A 13,566-nucleotide genomic window follows, 5' to 3' on the forward strand; every position below is an offset into this window, starting at 1 on the left:
ATGAGGCAAACGCTTCATGATTTCAGATGTCATTGTACCAAAATCCCATTATTATGTGACAATGAGAGTGCCATTAAGCCTGCAAATAATCCTGTAAGCCACTCTAGAACCAAGCACATAGACATCCATCATCATTTCTTAAATAGTTGATAAAAAGCCAACTCCAGAATGGTTGATAAAAAACTCCAGAATAGAGATTTTGATAAAAAAAAACTTCCCCAACAACCTCTTTAATTGGATCTACAAATATAGATATTTGTTTATTCTAGATTTCTTGCTAACCAAAGATGGAGAGGGAGAATGACTCTCTAAATTGTGTACAAGATACAAAAAAGTTATTGGAGGGTACATTTTATTAACATCATTCCTCAGTCTATTCATTAGCAGTGGGTTCAGTAGAGTCACGAACCAGCAAATCATTTACAAAACTGGGGAAGGGAACACGCCATACGTATGGTTGATCCGGGTATCTAGACTGCATTTTGCCAAAAGATAAATTGGTTCTTTGTAGAGGGCCAGGTGGGGGTGGGTGAGGCCTTGAGGGGATGTTTTTTTTGGACAGAGGGGACGGTATGTTTTGTGTGTTGTCATCTCAATGAGAAACTATTCCCATTATTTTTTTTTCTTTGTCTGAAAACAAAGTTCATTTTTCTAATGATGGTGATGATGTCTTTGCAAACAACATAGTTTTCAGCACTACCGTCTTCCAGGGTTTAAATAATAATAAACATTTAAGAGCGACCGATCTTTCAAAAACTAAGAGGTTATAGAATGATATAACAATAACTATTTCATTTAGCAGCTTTGTTAAAAACATACTCTCTCCATTCTAAATTATAAAACATTTTGGCTTTTCTAGATACATAGTATGCACTTGGATATACACTATGTCTAGATGCATAGTAAAAATAATGTACAAAGTCAAAAAATTTTATAATTTGGAATAGATGGAATACTTCACAAAAATACATGACTATGACTCTAGGAGAACAATTAACTATTTCATTTAGTAGCACTTTCCAATTAGTTATGCACAAAAATATGAACTAAGGAAATTTCATGGACACTGAAAGGATCAAGACGCCCAAGAGGGGGGGTGAATTGGGCTAATTCTAAAATTCTTTGCAATAATTTAACCCAACACTTAGCCCACTTCACCCCTTGTGCCTAGAATGTGTTTATATTGTTCTACCGCATAAAAGTGTTGCACCCTAGGTTCCAATCCTACTCTAGCATGACAATTCTAAGAATGTAAAGATAAGAAAAGAATTGCTCAAATATAAATGCTTAAAGTAAAGAGAGAAGAAGGAACGCAGTGATGTTTTGTCGAGGTATCGGAGAGTCGCCACTCCCCACTTGTCCTTGTTGGAGCACCCGCGCAAGGGTGTAGCTCCCCCTTGATCCGTGCAAGGATCAACTGCTCTCTACAGTGAATCACCCACAACTGCTCATAACTTGAGTTGGGTCACCGCAAGCTCCACTGGATGATCACCAAACTTCCAATCACCACCAAGCCGTCTAGATGATGGCGATCACCAAGAGTAACAAGCACAAACTCTTACTTGACCATGACAAGCCTAATGAGAAGGATGGATGCACACTTGCTATTGTCCTTACACTAATGAGGCCTTAATCTTGGATTCTTAAATCTCAATCACCTCACTAGGCTCTTGCTCTCCTTTGCACTCTCAAGGGTGTTTCTCAGCTGAACAAATAGGCAAGAGCCCTCCTTTGGACGAGTGGAGTAAGTATTTATACCCCCTCATTTAAAACATAATATTTGGAGGTTGAGTCATCACTCTACGGAGTGACTAGACGCTTCGGTCTGTTATCACCGCCACTGTGTCAGAAAGAGCCGTTAAGTTCTGACCGGACTCTGACCTGCGTCCGGTCAACACTGACCGGACATGTCCGGTCATGAAAACTACTCTCTAGAACCTTACTGATGTTGATCAGACGCTGACACCTAGAGTCCGGTCACTTCGTAGTTTAGCATCTGGTCAGTTGCCAAAACCTGACCAGCGTCCGATTAGCACCGACTGGACGCGTCCAATCAGGAATCTCCCTCTCTAGAACCTCTCTGGAGTTGACCGGATGCAGTCACCCAACGTTCGGTCATTTTTCACTCAGCGTCTGGTTGCAACCAGACGGCCCTAGTAGATCAAATGAACTGACCAGACTCACCCTTCAGCGTCCGGTCACAACCAGACCAGCGTCCGATCAGTCATTTGACCCTCCATTCACTTTTAACTTGAAATCATATGTGAATGAAGTTTGCTCCAATTAATCTTTGGGCTACTCCAGAGCTACCTAGTGCTAGATTTGATAAGTGTACACCACACCTAACTCACTAGACTCACATAGGTCAAGCTACTAGTCCATACCCCCCTTAATAGTATGGCCAAAGGAAAAACAATGTCCTAAACTACTCTAAGTGTTTCTTCAATACCAAACGACACTTAGAACTAGTCCATCCTTAACCTTGTCGTGCATCCTTTGAAAATCAAAACGATTTCCATCGTAGGGGCATGACAACCATGATTGCCCAATCAATTGCTATTACCATGACCTAACTTAATTGCCTCTACAAAACACATGTTAGTCATAGTAATCTTGTATTGTCATTAATCACCGAAATCCAACTAAGGGCCTAGATGCTTTCAATCTCCCACTTTTTGGTGATTGGTGACAATACAACTCGAGTATGTAAAAGATATGAGGTTTTCAACATGATTGGTTCATATAAGCTTTTGATAATAAGAGCAAAGGAGTTAGACATGCTTATATGACCCAAGCCAACATTGTGTACTCAATAGATATAAAATAAGCATGAGTACAAGAAATAAGACCCATTTGAATTAGAGTAAAACACGGAAGCAAGGCAAATGAGCATAACCAAGTGACATGACATATATATATATAAATCAAAGTAGAGAGCACACATGTCACATAAGTATCACAATCACACGTTTGTAGTTCAATGCGTGAAAGTAAACATGAATGCATAATGTATCACACATAAAGAGCCAAAAGAAACAAATCATATGCTCCCCCTAGATGTAACGCTCCCCCTAGATCTAACATACTCGATCCCTCTCCCCCTTTGGCGTTAAGCACCAAAACCTAAGGGTCGGACAGTAGGGCAGGAGCAGACGAGTCGGGCACTGAGGTGCGGTGAGAAATCTAGAACTGTGCAGCAGCATCCTCTGACCCTGAGCTCTGAGCGGTCTGACCCTCTATCGCTAGAAGTGAAGCTGAAGTGGACTAGGTCTACTCTAGGACTGGCATGGCCTGTGACTCTAGAGATATCACTATAGGTGGTGGCTCTGATGATGCAATGATGATGGGAGCGTCTCTGTAGTCTCAGTAACTAGAGCAACTGTGATAGGTACAGGGACTCACAACTCTGGCAGTGTAGGCTATCATGTAAGCTCATTGAATGTCACACCAAGACTCCTGGATACTAGGGTGTCAATCACTAGCATGGAGGAGCTCTGAGGTAGAGTGAAGCCCGTAATAATGGAAGTGAAGTGAGAGCCCTGGACTATCACTGGCGAAGCAAACCACTAGGACACCTACTCTGTAGGTAAAGCAAACTAAATAGTAGGCTATCTCTGACTCTGAAGCCCACTGCGATATACAGCTGGAGTCACTGAAGTGGTGGCAGACTAGCCTATCTGAGCTGTAGTCTATGGAGGAGTGGTCCCAATAGCAGAGAAAATGTGTTGCATGAACCCAAGTAACTGATACTGCATCATGAGCTCCTGTTGTTGCTGCCTCTAGAACTCGTCTTGTCTAGCCTGAACCTATGCTAGTGCAGCTGTGGTCTCCTAGGCCTAGCATGCCTGATCCTGCCTCATCCGCTCAAGAACTGCTAGAAGAGCGGGGTCTGTCTACGGTGGCTATGGTGGTGCTAAGCTAGAGCCACTAGCTTCTCTGTCATGTGGTTGAGGAGGCATATGAGGAATAGCCTGATAATCATCATCAAAACTATCACTAGGGTCGCTCTTGACCACACCCTCCTGCTGAGCATCTAGCTGCTCCTCCTCTATCGCTATAATACCCCTGATGATCTCATCCTACTAGGCTACTGTCTCTGGGACCTCTAAGCGATGACTCGGCTAGTGAGGTGTCCTCACACTACTATGGCAGAGCATCTGAGTCATGTTATAAGGAGGGAATCTGTAATAGCACCTATGTACTCAGCCATCGTCTCTAGGGACTTCTGTGTAACTACATTTCTAATCAAGAAGGTAATCTAGTGAGCATAAGGCAGCTGTCTATGACCTCTGAACCCCTCTACAAGAGTGTCCTCCACCTCTAAAAGAATGGCATCCCAAATATCAAATATGGTCTGCTGCACCAAGGAGTTCACTAACCATAACTGAATGCGAGTCAAGCCCTCATGGTAGCCCATCCTCGAGAGTCGAGAGCAGAGTCCACCTCATGATAGGATCAAGAAGTCGAGCGGTAGGAGTAAGGTCTCGTGGTGTCCTGCTTGACCCCTCGCTGAATGGCTATGTGAAGCATGGTCGAATTAGATATGTGGATGGCACAAGCCCACTGTATGGGTGTCTAGGAGGTTCTGTCGGACCATAGCAAACCTCATGAAGGCGAATGGGTGACTCTAGAATCCTAAGAATCTCTCTGACCCTTAATGTCTATAGCCTATAGTCACAACCTCTGAATGCAAAGTGAATGAATCTATGTCTCGGGTCAATCCAAAGTGAAGAGTAGAACTCATGGACCCATGATGGAACATAGCGGCCTATCCGTCCAAGAAGGTCTATCAACCCTGGTAGATGTGATAGATGGGGACGCCTACAGCTACAACAAGTGCCTCAATGGAGCAAACTCTCTGAGATTTGAATGTAACTCCACTGTTCAAATAAGCATTATAGAAATCCTCCTGCAGTGGTGTATAGAAGTGCTCTAAAGCACACTCATCCTGCCTTAGCGAAAACCAGTCCTCAAACTACACGAAGCGAAGCTGCTACACTTGTTTGGTTATGGCTGCACTTAGGTCAAGGTGAGTAACTAGAGATAGACCCTGTGTTCTAAGAGGTGGACGACAACCCCTCCTCTGTGTCTTAGGCCTCGACGACACCTGAGTATGAGTATGACCAGAGTGTCATAGCTGTGGCTGAGGTGCCTACTCTATCTCCTCAGTCTGCTTAGCCTACTAAGTATCCTCTGACTACATAGGTGGCTGTGTCTCCCCCTGAGGCTAACTCTCCTCTATAGCGACACGCCATCCTCCAAGCATGAGAGTCCCAGCTGGACTACCATGAAGACTCTCAACCCTCTCAACGGTAGCCCTCTGAGCTGGTGATAGCTGATATGCAATATGGACACCACTCTGAGCTCCACCTCTCTCTACTCGCTCAGCGACGGCTACCACTGCTGCTGCTTGCTTAGCCTCCACATTAATGAGCTTCTACTTCTTTGTCATAGTCTTCTTCGCGTTGCCTTTCTCCTAAGCAGTCAAGCAAGGTGGAGACCTCAGATCCTCATCACCTGGACCACCTCCGGCATTCTTGACATGTGCCATTGCTGGAGCTAAAGAAAACTACTACCATGGATGAGAATCAAATGCCAACTGACACTCGCGAGGCTTGGCCTCGATCTATACTCGCGGGCTTAGCCCCAAGTTCACTAACAACTACAAAGAGAACCACAAAAGCACCAACTCGTTGCACGATAGAATAGATAGGATATATAAATAATCATAATATAAATCTAGAGATGCGAAACCCTAAGAAGCAAGCAGTAGATACGAAATTAAAAGCGATGGCTTGCTACCTGAAGAAATCAGATGACCTGATGATGAATAAGCAGAGGAAAGGATCAGGGTTGGCGAGGTAGTGCGGAAGCCAAGAAGACATGGTGGCTAGGGCAATCGACGGCACGACACACGGGTGTGGATGCAGTGGGCATGACGGAGCAATGCGGCACGGGCACGGTGGCACTAGGGCATGGGCGCGTGGCCACAGTAGAGCAGCGTGGCATGGGAGAGGTGGTTGCACAATGGCTGGCTATGGAGGCGGCAGTGATGGCATGGGCGAGGTCAACATGACCATGGGCATGGGAGCGCAGTGGCATGGGCGAGCGACGACAAAGTTGGCGCGGATGCGGTGGATCGGTGGTTGTGGGATTAGGTCAAACCATGGTGTGATGTACAGAGTTATATGGTGGCCCCCCGAGATGGATTAAGAAAGGAAACAGAATTAAGTCCTAGATCCAACCGATTTCTACTGACCGGACGCTCCGGTGGCAACGACCAGACGCTACCACCCAGAGTCTGGTCGACAATAGAGAGGTCCAAAACCTCTCACGTCATGACCGGATGGGTCCAGTTACCCTTGACCAGACATGGCCAAAGTCTGGTTGGTCCTGACAATGCCTTCTTTGCTTGACCGAACGCAGGGACACCATCTGACCGGACGTTGGATGAGCTCTATTTCAGTGTTCGGTCACTCTTGTGCAGCAATGGTTCACCTCCTATGAACTGACCGAACGCTGGAAGCAGAGTCCGACCCAACGTCCGGTCGCCCTTTTTTAGCAAATCTTCAATGTTCCTTCACGCTGCCTGTTCCCAATCAAGTCCCAACTTCAATAAGACCTAAATAAACATCAATTGAGACTGATGTAAGTGACCTCTCTCAAACCCTCAAAAATTTCAAAATATTTTGCCTTAGGCTATAATTCTTTTTAAGAAAATAGGCAATAAAAGGTTAATTGAAAGGAAACGACAAAGCAACACACATGCATATGCAATGCAATACTTGAAAGTAATTCTAGTTGCTTGTCAAGTTTGATCCAAGATTAAGCTTCTTCACATTCTTTTCGGCGGTTATCTTAACCATGTTAGACAAGCTCTAAATGCATTATGAAGAATTAAATATGTTGTATGTTACAATACAATGTAAGGGACAACACAAGCTCATTTTCTAGTGAAGTTACTAAAATCAAGCACATTGAGCTCATTTCTCAACCAACAAAATGTAGCCTCGTCTAGTGGTTTAGTGAAGATATCCGCTAATTGATCCTCGGTCCTTACACCTTCTAGTGATATATCATTTTTAGCAACATGATCTCTAAGAAAATGATGGTGGATATCTATGTGCTTGGTGTGAGAGTGTTGAACCAGATTATTAGCAAGCTTTACCGCACTCTCATTGTCACACAAAAGAGGTACCTTTTCTAGAACTACACCATAGTCTAGCAAAGTTTGCTTCATATAAAATATTTGTGCACAACAAGCACCCGCGAAAATATATTCCGCTTCGGCGGTGGATAAAGCCACACTATTTTACTTTTTGGAAGACCAAGACACTAGTGATCTATCAAGCAAATGGCACCCTCCGGATGTACTTTTTCTATCAATTTTGCAACCGGTATAATCCGAATTGGAATAGTCAACTAGTTGAAATCTAGCTCCTTTGGGATACCAAAGATTAATGCTTGGTGTGTGCTTAAAGTACCTGAGGATTCTTTTAACGGCAACCAAATGAGCTTCCTTAGGATTAGCTTGAAATCTAACACACATACACAAACTAAACATGATGTCAAGCCTAGATGCAGTCAAATATAACAAGCTACTAATCATAGAGCGGTAGAGAGTATGATCAACCGTTTTACCTCCCTCATATAGGCCGAGATGTCCATTAGATGGCATTGGTGTCTTGATTGGCTTACATTCATCCATATTGAACCTCTTGAGAAGATCACTGGTATATTTCTCTTGAGATAAAAATCCCTTCTCTCATTTGCTTGACTTGAAAACCAAGAAAGAATGTAAGCTCTCCAATCATTGACATCTCAAACTCCTTCGATATCAATTCACCAAACTCTTTGCAATAATCTTCATTTGATGATCCAAAGATGATATCATAAACATATACTTGATAAATAAAGATTTATCCATCAAGCTTCTTGGTGAATAGTATAGTGTCGACCTTCCCAATGGTGAAGCCCTTCTCAATGAGAAAATCCCAAAGGCATTCATACCAAGCACTTGGGGTTTGCTTAAGCCCATATAGCACCTTGGAGAACCTATAAACATGATTAGGATATCTAGGGTCTTTAAACCCGGGAAGTTGATCAACACAGACTATTTTATTTATGAAGCCATTTAAAATGCACTTTTAACATTTATTTGATATAATTTCATTTCATGATGCGATGCATATACAAGGAGGATACGAATGGCTTCAAGTCTTACAACCGGTGCAAAGGTCTCTCCAAAATCCAACCCTTCAACTTGAGAGAACCCCTTTGCAACTAGTCTTGCCTTGTTCCTTACTACAACGCCTTGATCATCTTGCTTGTTGCGGAACACCCACATTGTTCCAATGACTTTTGCACCTTGTGGTCGCTCTTCAAGAGTCCAAACTTCATTGCGAGTAAAGTTGTTCAACTCTTCATGCATGGCATTTATCCAATCTGAATCTTGAAGAGCTTTTTCTACATTCTTAGGTTCAACATAAGAGACAAAAATGTGATGTTCAATAAATGAAGCAAGTTTTTTAAATCGAGTCATTACACCCTTTGAAGGACTCCCTATGATGAGATCTTGTAGATGAGCTTGTAGTAGAGGTGAGTTTCTTCTATCAACCACTTGAGGGGGAGGTTGTGGAGCATCAACATCTTGAGCTTGTGCCACCATTTGATCATGAGAGACATGAGTATCTTTATTTTCTACTCTCCCATCTTTGTCACCATCTTGTGGCACATTTTATGAAGAAGGTGGATCAATCACTTGTACATCATCTTTAGGCTTGATGTCTCCAACCAGAATGTTCTTCATAGCCTCCCTCAATGGTTCATTACCTACATCATCAAGATTCTCATGTGCTCCTTGGGAGCCATTAGATTCATGAAATTCCACATCATATGTTTCTTCAACCAAGCCGGTGGCATAATAAAATACTCGATATGCTTTGGACTTTGATGAGTAACCAACAAGAAAGTCAATATCACAACGTCTTTGAAACTTTCCTAGGTGTTGCCGCTTCTTGTAGATGTAGCATTTGTAACTAAACACCCAAAAGAATGAGACATCTGGCTTCTTTCCATTGAGCAACTCATAAGATGTCTTGCCAAGAAACTTTTAAAGAAATAGGCGGTTGGATGCATAACATACGGTATTGATAGCTTCCACCCATAGAACTTCGGGTGTATTGTACTCATCAAGCATTGTTCTTGCAAGTGTGATAAGTGTCCGATCCTTTCTCTCTACTACACCATTTTGTTGAGGAGTGTATGTTACGGAGACCTCATGCTTGATTCCAACTTCATCACAATAAGCTTCAATGTTTATGTTGTCAAACTCTTTTCCATTATCATTCCTTATCTTCTTGAGCTTCACTTCAAACTCGTTTTGTGCTCTCTTGGCAAATTTCTTGAAACATGATGTAACTTCAGTCTTGTCATGAAGGAAGAATACCCATGTATATCTAGAGTAGTCATCAACAATCACAAGATAATAAAGATTTCCTCCTAAGCTATTATAAGTTGTTGGTACAAATAGGTCCATATGAAGGAGCTCTAGCACTCTTATTGTTGACATAAAAGCTTTTGTAGGATAAGTGTTTACAACTTGCTTGTTGGCTTAGCATGCACTACAAAGCTTGTCTTTCTCAAATTTCACATCCTTCAACTCTCTCACCAATTCATTCTTCATAAGCTTCTTGAGTGAGCTTATCCCAACATGAGCAAGTCTTCTATACCATAGCCACCCAAGTGATGTTTTGGTGAATAGTCATGTCTTCAAGTTAGCATCTTCGGAGGTGAAATCCACTAGATATAGGTTATTGTATGCAAATCCCTTGAATATAACTTGATTATCATCTTTCTTAGATACAACCATTTCCTTCTTGGTAAACAAGCATTGAAACCCAAGATCACACAATTGACCAACGGATAGTAAGTTGAAGCTCAAGGAAGCAACATATAGCATATTTGAGATTGAATGATCATTTGATATTGCCACTTTGCCCAATTCTTTAACTTTGCCCTTTAAATTATCACCAAATGTAATTCTTTCTTGACCATCAACTTCTTCATCTAGTGAGATGAACATACGAGGATCACCGGTAATATGTTGAGTGCAACCACTATCAATTACCCAATGACTTCCACCGGTCTTGTAGTTCACCTACACATAAGAGATCAAGCTTGTTTAGGGACCCAAACTTGTTGAGGGCCCTTGACTTTCTCAACAAGTGACTTTGTAACCTAAATTTTCTTAGGCCTATTCTTATTGGGAGGTCCTAAGAACATAACTTTCATTTTTTCATTAGAATCCTTTCTAAGCATGTAATGAGCATTGAATGCAAAGGGTCTAGCATGCTTAGGCAAGGGTTGTGGTGGTGGAGTTTGACACTCATGAGCAAAGTGGCCTTCTTGTCCACACTCAAAACACCTCTTTAGATTTGGCTTTGACTTGTATTGTTGTTGGTGTTGAGGTTGAGTCTTCTTCTCTTGATGTGCCAAGTACCCAATGCCACTTCTATCCATCTTCATTACGGTATTCATGAGTAGCTCACTTTGAAGATGTTGACCTCTTATGAACTTGCTCAAGCCAGTCTTGATATGTTCTTTTTCCAACTTGAGCTTCTTGTTCCCTTCTTTGAGTTCATCATGATTTTTCTCCATCTTGAGTTTCTTGTTCTCTTCTTTAAGCTTCTCATTCTCAAGAGATAGATCACTATTATGGTCAAGGTTCTCTAACACAATGGTGTTGGTGGTTGATACCTTTTCAAGATCTTTCTTGAGCTTCTCATTCTCATTCTTGATCTTGACATACTCATCATAGTTATTGGACTCAACCACTTGCTTGCCTTTGCTACTAGAACCTTGCTCAATGCTCTCAATAATCAAATTATCACATGATGCAGCTATATCAATCTTAACAACATGGTTAGTAGCATCATGTGGCTCATTGGATAAAAATTCATGAGAGATAACAAGATTATCATGATTAACCGTGAGGTTGGTATATTCTTCTTTTAGCATATTGTAGCTAGTGATGAGCTCATTATGTATCCCCTCAAGTTTATCATGTTTTTCTTTAAGTTCATTTTTAGAAGATTTGAGCTCCTTGAGTTTGGATGACATAGCTTCATTTTCTTCTCTAAGCTCAACACTAGATTTTTCCGCTATGTCACATTTAGCTAAAAGTGAGTCATTCTTAAGTTCTAGCATTTCATTTTTAGCTCTTGTCTTTCTAATGATTTTAGTATATTGGTTTAGTAACTTGACAAGATCATCATAAGAAGGTGATTCAAATTCATCATCACTATCATTATCATCATTGCTAGCATGATCATCACCACTACTTTCATCATCACTTTGTACCTTTCGTTTACCCTTGGCCATAAGGCATAGGTGTGTAGAGGATGATGGCGGTGGTGTCGGTGAAGATAGTGAAGAGTCAATCACAATAGCGGTTACCTTCTCGTTCTCACTATCATCAACGGATGAGCAACTTGATGAATCAATATCCGTGAGCCAATTACCGATGATGTATGCTTTGCCATTCTTCTTCTTCTTGTGGAAATCCTTCTTGCCATCCTTCTTCTTGTATGGCTTGTCTTTCTTCTTCTCATCATTATCATCATCACTTAAGTCATCTTTCTTGCCCTTGTACTTCTTCTTGTACTTGTCTTTCTTGGGCTTGGGGCATTGATGAGCTAGATGACCAAGTTCTCTACAACTATAGCAATTCATCTCAGAGATTGACTTCCTTCTATTGCTAGTGAAGAACTTCTTTTTACCGTCAAACTTGACACCGTTCTTGTTGAGCTTCTTAAGCATCTTGGCAGTTCTTCTCACCATAAGAGCAAGACTTGCATCATCAATTTCATCATCACTTGAGCTCTCATATTCAACTCTTGCTTTGCCCTTGTTCTCTTGGCTAGCCTTGAATGCTAAGTCTTTCCTCTTGGTGGAAGAAGAGCCATCTTGTGGTGTGATGTGCATATACATCTTATGTGCATTGATCTTTTCCAATATTTAGTTGGTGTAGCGGTGGAAAGATCACCTTGATAAAGCACGTTCATAATATGCTCATATTTATCAATGGGGAAGACACTCAAGATGTTTCTTACAACATCGGATGGTTGCCTTTGTCTGAGTCCAAGCCCATTGACTTCATATATAAGAACATTCAAACATGAGTACATTTCATTAGCACTTTCTTTCGGAAGCATCTCAAAAGAATTAAGCTTTTTCATAACAAGCCGATAGCGTTCCTCACGCTCACTCTTTATTTCCTCATGGAGCGCACAAATGTCCAACCATAGTGCATGGACGTCCTTGTGGTTCCGCGCACGGTTAAACACATCTTTGCAAAGGCCTCTAAAGATGGTGTTTCTAGCCTTTGCATTCCATTTCTCATAATTGACTTCATCGCCTTGAAGATGTGTGGGATCCTTAGGCTTTGGGAAATCTTGAGAGGCGGCTCTAAGAATTCCAACATCTAGAGCTTCTAAATAAGCCTCTATGTAGATTTTCCAATAAAAAAAATCATCTTCCTCAAAGATAGGAGGAGGTTCATTCCCATGGGACATCTTTCTCTAGGCGGTTAAGCCTAATTTAGTGAGCACGAGGCTCCGATACCAATTGAAAGAATCAAGATATCCAAGAGGGGGTGAATTGGGCTAATTCTAAAATTTTTTGCAATAATTAAACCCTACACTTAGCTCACTCCACCCCTTGTGCTTAGAATGTGTTCCTATTGTTCTACCGCACAAAAGTTTTGCACCCTAGGTTCCAATCCTATTTTAGCATAACAATTCTAAGAATGTAAAGACAAGAAATGAATTGCTCAAATGCAAATGCTTAAAGTAAAGAGAGGAGAAGGAACGCGACGATATTTTGCCGGGGTATCGGAGAGTCGTCACTCCCCACTAGTCCTCGTTGGAGCACCCGCGCAAGGGTGTAGCTCCCCCTTGATTCGCGTAAGGATCAAATGCTTTCTACAGGCTGATTCTTCGACACTCTATCGCGGTGAATCGTCCACAACCGCTCACAACTTGAGTTGGGTCATCCACAAGCTCCGTCGAATGATCACCAAACTCCCAATCACCATCAAGCCGTCTAGGTGATGGCGATCGCCAAGAGTAACAAGCACAAACTCTTACTTGACCACGACAAGCCTAATGAGAAGGGTGAATGCACACTTGCTACTCTCCTTGCACTAATGAGGCCTTAATATTGGATTCTTAAATCCCAATCACCTCACTAGGCTCTTGCTCTTCTTTACACTCTCAAGGGTGTTTCTCAGCTGAACAAATGGGCAAGAGCCCTCCTTTGGATGAGTGGAGTAAGTATTTACACCCCCTCGTTCAAAACATAACGTTTGGAGGTTGAATCATCACTCTGTGGGGTGACCGGACGCTCCGGTTAGTTATCCCCACCACTGTGTCAGAAAGAGCCGTTAAGTTCTGACTGGACTCTGACCTACGTCCGGTCACAAAAACTGCTCTCTAGAACCTTACTGATGTTAACCGGACGCTAGCACCCAGAGTCCGGTCACTTCGTAGTTCAACGTTCGGTCAG

Source organism: Miscanthus floridulus, chromosome 1, assembly GCF_019320115.1.
Source record: "Miscanthus floridulus cultivar M001 chromosome 1, ASM1932011v1, whole genome shotgun sequence".
Taxonomy (NCBI): Eukaryota; Viridiplantae; Streptophyta; class Magnoliopsida; order Poales; family Poaceae; genus Miscanthus; species Miscanthus floridulus.